The 9,260-nt window shown below is 33.6% G+C and overlaps 1 long non-coding RNA gene across 14 annotated transcripts; it reads left to right on the forward strand.

Moving 5' to 3' along the window:
• Positions 1-1,472: 1,472 nt before the first annotated feature.
• Positions 1,473-9,043, forward strand: LOC104908481 (uncharacterized). Of its 14 annotated transcripts, none has more exons than XR_007269954.1 (11): positions 4,317-5,219; positions 5,565-5,681; positions 5,781-6,142; positions 6,911-6,966; positions 7,079-7,221; positions 7,333-7,462; positions 7,572-7,683; positions 8,079-8,143; positions 8,233-8,321; positions 8,551-8,630; positions 8,727-9,043. It is a non-coding gene; the product is annotated as an uncharacterized LOC104908481 (long non-coding RNA). The 14 variants fall into 14 exon arrangements; XR_007269957.2 differs by lacking the exon at positions 6,911-6,966 and having other exon boundaries at positions 5,781-5,882; positions 5,976-6,142; XR_007269958.2 differs by lacking the exon at positions 6,911-6,966 and having other exon boundaries at positions 5,781-5,882; positions 6,038-6,142.
• Positions 9,044-9,260: the final 217 nt, after the last annotated feature.

Here is a 9,260-nt window from a genome sequence, read left to right on the forward strand (position 1 = left end):
TAGAGTTCTAACGACGGAAAGTTGAAAATATAAAGATAGATTATTGACAAATTTATTAAGGGTGAAAAACAAGGATGATTTATTCAAATATAAAGTAGATTCTCAAAATAATTAATATAATCTGAGGTCCTATATTTTGGGGCCCTATGGGCTCCTTACACACCCTCATCTACCTCTACAAATGAGAAATCTAAATATATATTTTGAATATATGGCGCCTCATGCAAAGACAATGAAGAAATATATAGATTATTTACATTCGTGTGAGCATTACAATAAAGTGCATGATGTGAATGCACAAGATCTCAAACGACGAGAAAGATTATTGACCACCCCATGTGAGAACACAGATTGATCACATATAAGGTTAGTAGGATTTCATCCTAAAATCAATTGGTGATAGCCGAGAGGTGTAATAACTCATTGATCTATATATTACTCATTCTTTCTTTGAATAATCAATGTAGGACAATTATTCCTAACTCACATGTGGATTATACTATTAACATTCACCTTTAATCTTGCAATCTGGATAGGTCACAAGATCCTTGATGGACCCCCTTTGGACTTCCAACATGAGGTCAACTGGCCCTTTCGTATGGCAATCACAATTCTGTGTGGCTTTACTAGCCCCAAAGAGATCTTTAACACCTTCTATCTTGTATTTCATAATGGACCATGATTGTCCTCTTTGATATCTTGCATGATAAAATAGATTGAAAAGGTTGAGTTATCAATCATGGAGCACTTATGTATAGTACAAGACAAAACTTAATTTCGATAAAACTAGGAAAATATATCCTAAACTAAATATAATACAAAGTGATATTATCTCGAAATAAACAAATCATGATATCTCTAGATAAACACGTCTGGACACATAATCATGCTTGATAGATAGATTTAGAAAATAATCCTAAATTTGTTCTAACACCCTTCCGCAATCGTAAGACGGTAATACGCACTGTAATACTCCATATTTTTTAGTATTTGTTCAAAGTAATTAAATATTTATTTTATAAAATATTTTAAGTAAAGGGTATTTTAGTAACTTCACTCATATTTAGATTATTTTGGCGGGAGATGACGCCAAAATTGGATTTGTTAAACTTTTGGTTATTAATCCTAGTCAAAGTTTTATTAAATAAGTCTTCAAAAACCAAAAAAAAAAAAAAAAGTTGACGGGATTCTATACTAAGTGTGGAGAGGGTTTTTTCCCTAAAACTTCCAAATTTATGATGGATGTTACAAATCTTGGTTTAATCTCCTAATTTATAGTAAAGGTTACAAACTATTTAATTTTGAAAATTAAGAACTACCTATTCTACTCCTATAAATACCCCATACCATAAGCCATCTTTTCCACACAAAAACTTTGAATAATTCATACTCTCTTACTTCAAGGTTTTTCTTTCTCTTCTTATCTATTGTAGTTTTTCTTATTCAAGTTCCAATTTCCTTTGAGTTAAGAAAGAGATTTTCCATATTTCTTACTCAAAAATATTATGTTCATGATAGGTCATTCATGTTTGAATTCATGATTAAGTTCATGTGATAAGTTACTCATTATTGGTTGGTTAGAAGAAAGCTCAAGTATAAGAATAAGTGAAGATACTAATATGCTCTTTGTGCAAGATCAAGGTATGTTATGTAGCTAGATCTTTTGAAATGTGGTTTTATGTGGTAAAGTTGTTTATTAATTTAATAGTTAGATGGGTTTAGAAAGTTGGTTTAAAATGGTTACAATATTTTATTATTCACTCTTGGAAGTGAAAAGAATGAATGATTCATTTTTGTAGAAAAATTTGGTTATCCTTTTTGAAAAATTAAATTATTTTTACAAGAAAAAGTTTGATTGATTTTCATGAAATTTGAATGTTGAAAAAGTTAGTTATGAGAAAAGGGGATTGTTTCATGACTTACAAGTCATATTATTATTATTACCGCTTGATTAACATCAAGAAGGGTTTATTCATGACTTACACGTTATATTATTATTATTACCGCTTGATCTATTAACATCAAGAAGCTAGGATTCATGCTTCAAAGTCTACTTGTTGGAAACTATTATTACCCCTTGATATAGACCCGTGATGGGATGACTAGTTTTGGGTGTGCACATTAGGAAAATGAAGGGAGATAAGAACATAAATTGTTTTCAAGATTATTTTTAATCCAAGTTATTTGGAAAGAGTTTGTTTTTAAAGGTTATTCTTGAATTATTAGTTAAAGTGTTCGGAAAGTGTCTATTCTTAAGGAGTTATTTTTGAATTATTAGTGATGGAGTTTTTGAAATATAAATTGTTAGGAACTAACAAATGTGTTACTTATCTAGTACATTTTGTATTAAGACGCGTATTTTCTTTTTCCTATTTGGCTATGCCCTTTTTACCTTTTGATAACCAGTTTTGCAAGTGAATTTAAGATGTGCACGAGAACATACTAGCTAGGAAGGGGATCTTCACATAGATTAGGGTGTTTCAGTTATTTTATGTATTGAGAAAATTATATTTACTTTTATTAATAAAGAAGTATTATTATTTTTGGTTAAAGTCTTCCTCTACAAGTTATTTTGTTAGTTAGTAGTTGGTTGCCAGAAAGCGTGTTCGTCACGTGGCGGTAATACTTCTAAATTACTCAAATATTGTTTACTAAATTATTTATTTAAAAGTGGGTAATTTGGGGATGTTACACGCACGTAAGATTAGATATAAAGAAACAAAATCTATTATTACTAAGAGTTACAAATCAATCAGATGAACTGGAACTTGTCTTCATTGTAGTATGCCCAAATACTACTGATGTCGGTTGCAGAAAATGCTCAGATTTTTTTAGAGCAAAATCAGGCTGGGTAACAATCTTTCTGGAGAAAACTAATCTCACTTCAGTTAATGGTTCTTCTTAAGCAAAACAACGCTCAAATCATATTAAAAACTCTAGTCTCATAGCACAAGGAGAACAAATAAACCCTATCTCACGACATAGGGAGAGCCAAAATTGTTGGTACGGTGGAGGGAATTTATGATTCAAAACCAAGTAAATTAGGTTCTTAATTGGTGGAGGGAGTTTGTGGTTAGAGAACCAAGTAAGTTAGGCTTTTTATTTAGTGAAGGGGTCAAAGAACCAAGTAAGTCAGACCCTCGATTTGTGGAGGAATTTTATGAAAAAGAACTAATTAAGTTAGGTTCTTGATTTGTTTAGGGATTTTATGGTTAAAGAACCACAATAAATTAGGTTCTTTATTTGTGAAGGGATTTTATGATTGAAGAACCAAATAAGTTAGATTTGTAACTTAAAAATAAGGCTGGGTAAACATGGCCGAAAAATAGAGGGGCCCCAAAATATATTATATGTATTAAATGTTTGAAATTAAAACAAAAGAAAAGCATTTGGATCAGTGGTAAAGTAGTAAGGGATGAGCAACAAGGGTGCGGGTTCGATTCTAGGTACAAGCAATTTTTTTTTCTTTGGCTGCTTATTCCCCATTAATGGCTACTCTCTTCTCTCTCCTCCTAACTCTCTCTCATTAATTTCTACACATACTCATTTATCTTATTTTCGCAATTTTCCAATAAAATTTACTCTTAAACTTCAATTCAACAAATTTATCCGGAGAAGTTCAAGAGATGGGTGGTTTTAAATTGATGTACAATATGGTTGATGATTTTTGTTTAGATTCTTTTAATATAATGTTCAGATATTATTTTCAATATAAAAGTATTTTTTTAAATTGAGAATCTAATATCTTTTATAAACTAAATATGAAGGGCCAAATTTTAAAAGAGCGTATAGGGCCCCCGCTATGTTTACCCCGCCCCTGTACATATGTTGAGGGGATGACAATTCAGTCTGAATCCGACCCTAGTCTGATCCGCTCCAATCCGAAGGAAATAATCCGAGTCAACTCCGACAAAAAATAATCTGAATCCGACTCTGTTTAAAAATTTCTACTTCGAGTCGAAGGAGGTTTAGGGTTGGATCACATAAAAAACTTCGACATCTGAATTCTATTTTAAGGCAATTAATACTTTCTTTTATTTATATTAATGTGTTATGTATGTATAATCTAACTAGGACTTTAAGGCAATAATTATTTAAGATTTTTCTATTGAAGAAATGCACTAGTGGAAAAAACTTCTTTTGCTACTTTACAAATGCTTGGGTTATTTAAACAACCCGAGCATTTGACAACCTTTCTAATATTTTTTTAAAAAAAAACCACTAATGCTTGGGTTTTTTAAAACAATCGGAGCATTTTACTATTTTAATGAAACTTCTCTGTTTATTTATTCTCTTTTTTCCCTGATTTGCTCATGGGAATTAGAAACCCCATACATACGACATACGCCCTTTCTCTCTCCTCTTTTCCTCTCTGCCTCCTATTTTCATTTCTCTTCATCAACTTAGGGTTTTCTCGCCTTCTCTCTTTCGTTGTAAAGCAAGTTATCATTTTCTTCAAATTGAGCGTCATATATCAGTAGCTTTTCGTGAACAACAACTAGCAGTTTTTTATGGAAGACGCTGCTGTAGCGATTTCAGAAGCCTCAGTTCGCCGTTCGATTGATAAGTTTCAACACTACTTCTCTCTCTCCTCACTTTCTCTCTCTTTTCTGCTTCAATCATGTCAATAATGGTGGATTTGTGTGCTTAGAAAAGAAATAGAGGTGCGAAGTTGATTCCTAACCTAAATGAAGTACTTGTGTTCTAGTTTTGAGTCATAGATTTCCTAATCATAAGCTAGTTGTTTTTTTAATAAGATTGATGAGAAATTAGGTTTTTTTCTTCGGTTGTTGGTGGTTTAGCATCGTAAGCTGTTCTATGGTTTTTGAAGGTATTTTTGCGACGAATCAGAGCTTCAGGGGTTCGGAGACGCTACTGCTGTCGATTAGACATAAGGTTCCATCGCTAGAGAGTCCAGGAAGAAAGATGATATGGTTTTCACATGATTTTTTATTGGTTTAAGTGATTTCATCTTCTTTGACAGACCTTTAAATGACATCTAACTACTCTTATGAGTTGCTGCTCGTACTTAAATTTAAAGCAAAACTCAATAATTGATGATGAGTTCCCTTTCAAAAGGAAATTGAAAAGGATTTCCCATCTTGATCTTGATAGAGAAGATTCTGACGACGTTCTTGAGGATGTTCGCCTGAAATTTAAGCGCAATCGTGTTGTTGGAGCTGCAACCGCTGTTAAATTTGACCATATTAGCTTGATTGGTGAGTTAAATTCGATTTAGGGTTTTGATTTTCGATTCTTATGATTCGATGTTGAAATGATTCGATATAAGCGCAAGTGGATTCAACTTCTAGCTTAATTGTAGGTTATTGTTGGCAAATCTTGTTGTTCACCTTTACTATTGTTTGTCTGCTTCTGGGTTACTATGAAATTTGTTAGCTATCTTTATTTTATAACTTTATGGCAGTTTGACATTCTGTATTGTGTCTATTATATCCCCTGTTATATAGCCATATTCCCCTTTTTCCAGTTGTTACCATTGCTTAATATGATTTTCTTTTGGATTACTAAATCCATTCTATCTTAATCAATTATATTCTTTTTAGGTACATCGTCTTGACAGAGAAAGTAGTGGGATCCTCTTGATGGGGAGGACAAAGGAGAGCGCTTTTTATCTTCAACAATTGTTCATCATCATTAATGTGGCAAAAACATCTTGTCTGGTATTGATACTCCTCCATTTACACTGTTTTATTATGATTTAGATATTATGTTGTTTGAAGTTGCAAATCTAACTCGAGAAGTATTTGTGGCTAAAACAGTCCTGGAATGATGCTTGTGGAGCAACTTTCATGAGATATTGGGCATTGGTTGTTGGGTCCCCTAGAGAAAAGGAAGGTGTAATATGTGCTCCTCTCACAAAGGTTCTCTCTCAAACACACCTCTCCCTCCCTTAAAAACAAGTGCTGTTGGTGCATCTTTGTTGACGTTTAAGGTTCATGTTAATTTGACAAAAGTTTTCTGCATGTCCTTCTTGATGACGGGAAAACTGAGAGGGTCATGCTGGCTCATCCATCAGGTTTAGAAGCTTCTCAAGAAGCTGACCGAGTATCGAGTGCTTGTCCCTATGATCAATGGGTGTTCGTGGATTGAGCTACGCCCACTTACCAGTCGGAAACATCAGGTAAAATTCGTCTCTCATTCATATGATAACTGTTCTGTATTTCGGCCTCATATATCGATGTCTGGGGGCTGGAGCAAGACCCTCGTACAGCTGGGGATGCCAGTTAATCTTTCGTCCTGTTACTGTTACTGTATTATTTACAACGGTAATTAGAGAGGAAACGGATAAGCGTGATGGTGTTAGCTATTGGCTATGCAAAAAGGGGGAGAAAACAAGTTTGTTTAGGCAATGTCCATGTGTTTGTAGTTAACTGATTCACTGGTATTGATGGACTTGTTGAGATTCTTTTTTTTTTTTTTTGGGTTGAGACAATGTTTTTGCTTCATCATCATTCTTTGCTAATTTAACAACTTTGTATTTCTTTTTAGCCTTTTGATGGAAGGTAACAGCTTAGTCATATCCTCTGTAACTAGAGAAAAGAGTACGCGTTGTATCTAGGTCTTGTTTCCTCATTATTCTCTGTCTAGTTTGATGTCTGATGAATCTGTTTTCTGTGTGGGACGCAAGATTCAATGGATTATTTGGGGGGGGTACTTGTCTTTCAGTCTGTTATGTGATACAAATTCAATACATGAAGTTTTCCTTCTTTGTCTTTGTAAATATGAGCACCTACCACATCGAGTAAGTTGTCTCAAATTATTTCACAATCAATTGTCTATATTTATCTGAACTCTGAAGTAATAGTTGTCTGCCTAGTTCTTCTACAACTTTGTTCCTGTGGTTTTCTCTTGTTGTAATGTTTGTTCTCACGATTCTTTAACTTTTTAGTTCCACGTATCGTCCCATGTGGTTGAACCACCTGATCTTTCTTCTTCATTCTTCTGGTATTTTCTTTTACAAGACAAGAATATATACATGAATTTTTGTTTATTAGTTTCGAATTTCGATCGAAACGAATGTTTCATTCCCTCATTGTGTGGCGAAACATAATAACAGCAGTAACCAAAGATTTTGGAAAACCAATGGATGCAGCTGAACATGCTGCAGTGAAGTTTCTACTATTTATACGACATGGGATTTGCTGCCTTCAAATTCTACCTTATGTCAGAAATCAATATAATGTGTTACTATAATATGAGGTTCTCCGCTCCTTTAGCTTGTATTCTTTCTCTAGTATTGGTTAGGCTAATATGTTATTAATATAAGTACATAAATCTTGATTATTATAGCAACTGAACTGTTTATGTCAGTTTGTGGCGATGTTGGAATTACAAAGTCATGAGATATATGGAAAAGCCTACATATATTATGCGAGTTCCTAAAAAATCAACTCCTGAAGATTATATAGAGCTAGTATTGCCAATACTATTGAGACGATGTGTAAGAGAACTTTTCTAATCTTCTGCTTCCTAATAATGTTCTAACTATAGTTCCATTATACTTAGTGAAACAATTATATGGCTGAACCTCCACCCACATTCTTTGACAGGATGTAGCTCGACTTCCGGCATGGCTTCAACTATAAGTTTTGTAGAAGGGAGCATTGATGTTTCAAGGAAAAGAATGGATGTTGAGTGCTTGGACATGATTCAATTCCACTGGTATGGATGTCCCTGATTTTCTATGGTGCAGATTTGAAGCATTTGTTTGCATATGTTGTGGTGTAAGAACATTATATTACTCTAAAATCCCAAGTATTACATTTGGAAATTTGTTATGAAAGCCATGCTTAGAGTGTATAATCATTTTCTCTAATCTTAAAAAGATCATAATTTGTTGTACAAAATCTGGTATGATTATATCATTGTTCCTTATACTGCTTATAGGGGAATTATGCTCCATATGTGAATATCCTAGGTGTGTTTGTTCTCTCTTGTGAATTCTTTTCATATGATGAATACATATCCTGATGCATGTTCTATAAATTCTGCTAACCCCTAGGAATTAAGTAGCTCAACCTTCTGTGTTCTGATTACCTTTTTTCACCTTGAAATAGGTGGGACTAGGCCAATACTGGGTATCTTGATGCATTGAAAAATCTTACGGATCTGAAAGATGAAGGTCATCTTCTTTTACTTCTTTTTCTATAACCTCAATGTTGGCAACTTTATAACTCTCAAGAACTTGAATCATTAGATGTGTAATTTCAGGAAAAATTAAGACCGTGGCTCTTACAAATTTTGATACGGAAAGGTTGCGCATAATTCTTGAAAATGAGATTCCTGTTGTTAGCAACCAGGTAAGTCAGATGTGTTGGTTTAACTCTTTGACTGAGGTTATATAGAGCTCAGATCAATGGTGAACATGTGAGATTGGGGCAATTTGGTAAATCCCCTTGTGCGCTACACACCATACGTCTATCTTGTTTAGAGTGAACTTGTTTTCCATTTAGCCTTTTGTAACTCTTTCTGCGTGGCACTTCATTATACGATGTTCAGGTCAGTACGATTAATGCCTGAACTATGTAGGTGCAACATTCACTTATCGACATGCGTCCTCAGTGGAGAATGGCAAAGCTTTGTCAGCAAACATGAGTCAAACTTATAACGTAATTTTGCACATTTTCTAATTCCCTTAATTCTTTCATCTGATTTTGATTGTTTCATTGAATATTTCCAGGCTTCTTATATGTTTGTATTTACAGGTATGGAACAGTTATGGGTGGGCTTCTATCTAAGAAATTCCTCGATACGAACTTGGCCATTCCTTTGTCAGAACACTTGAGTGCTTGTTGCTTACTTCAGCTATAGTTGCACCTTATTGCAGTATTTGGATTGCATTGCAGGCTGGTGCTGCAGTTTGGTGCATGGGATTCCAAAAATTCTGATGTCCTTATAACATTTAAGGAATACGTTCATATGGATATATTAGTTTATCTTAATGTTAATTGTTATTTATTTGTACTATATTTTGTATTTATGAACAAAAATATTAGAAATGAAACTTTTATCTACATGTAAATGATTGTCCATCAATTTAGGATAAAAAAAGCCAAAAAAAAAAAAAAAAAAATTTTTTAAATTTTTAGGGGCTCAAATGCTCCGGTTGTATCTTAAAAACCGGAGCATTTGTAACATAAATGCTCCGGTTTTTAAGATAAAACCGGAGCATTTGTTAAAATCTCAAATGCTCGGGCGACGTTTGCTACGCGTCAAATACGGAGCATTTGTGGCCTAAA

The sequence above is a fragment of the Beta vulgaris genome, chromosome 9 (genome assembly GCF_026745355.1).
Source record: "Beta vulgaris subsp. vulgaris cultivar EL10 chromosome 9, EL10.2, whole genome shotgun sequence".
NCBI lineage: Eukaryota > Viridiplantae > Streptophyta > Magnoliopsida > Caryophyllales > Amaranthaceae > Beta > Beta vulgaris.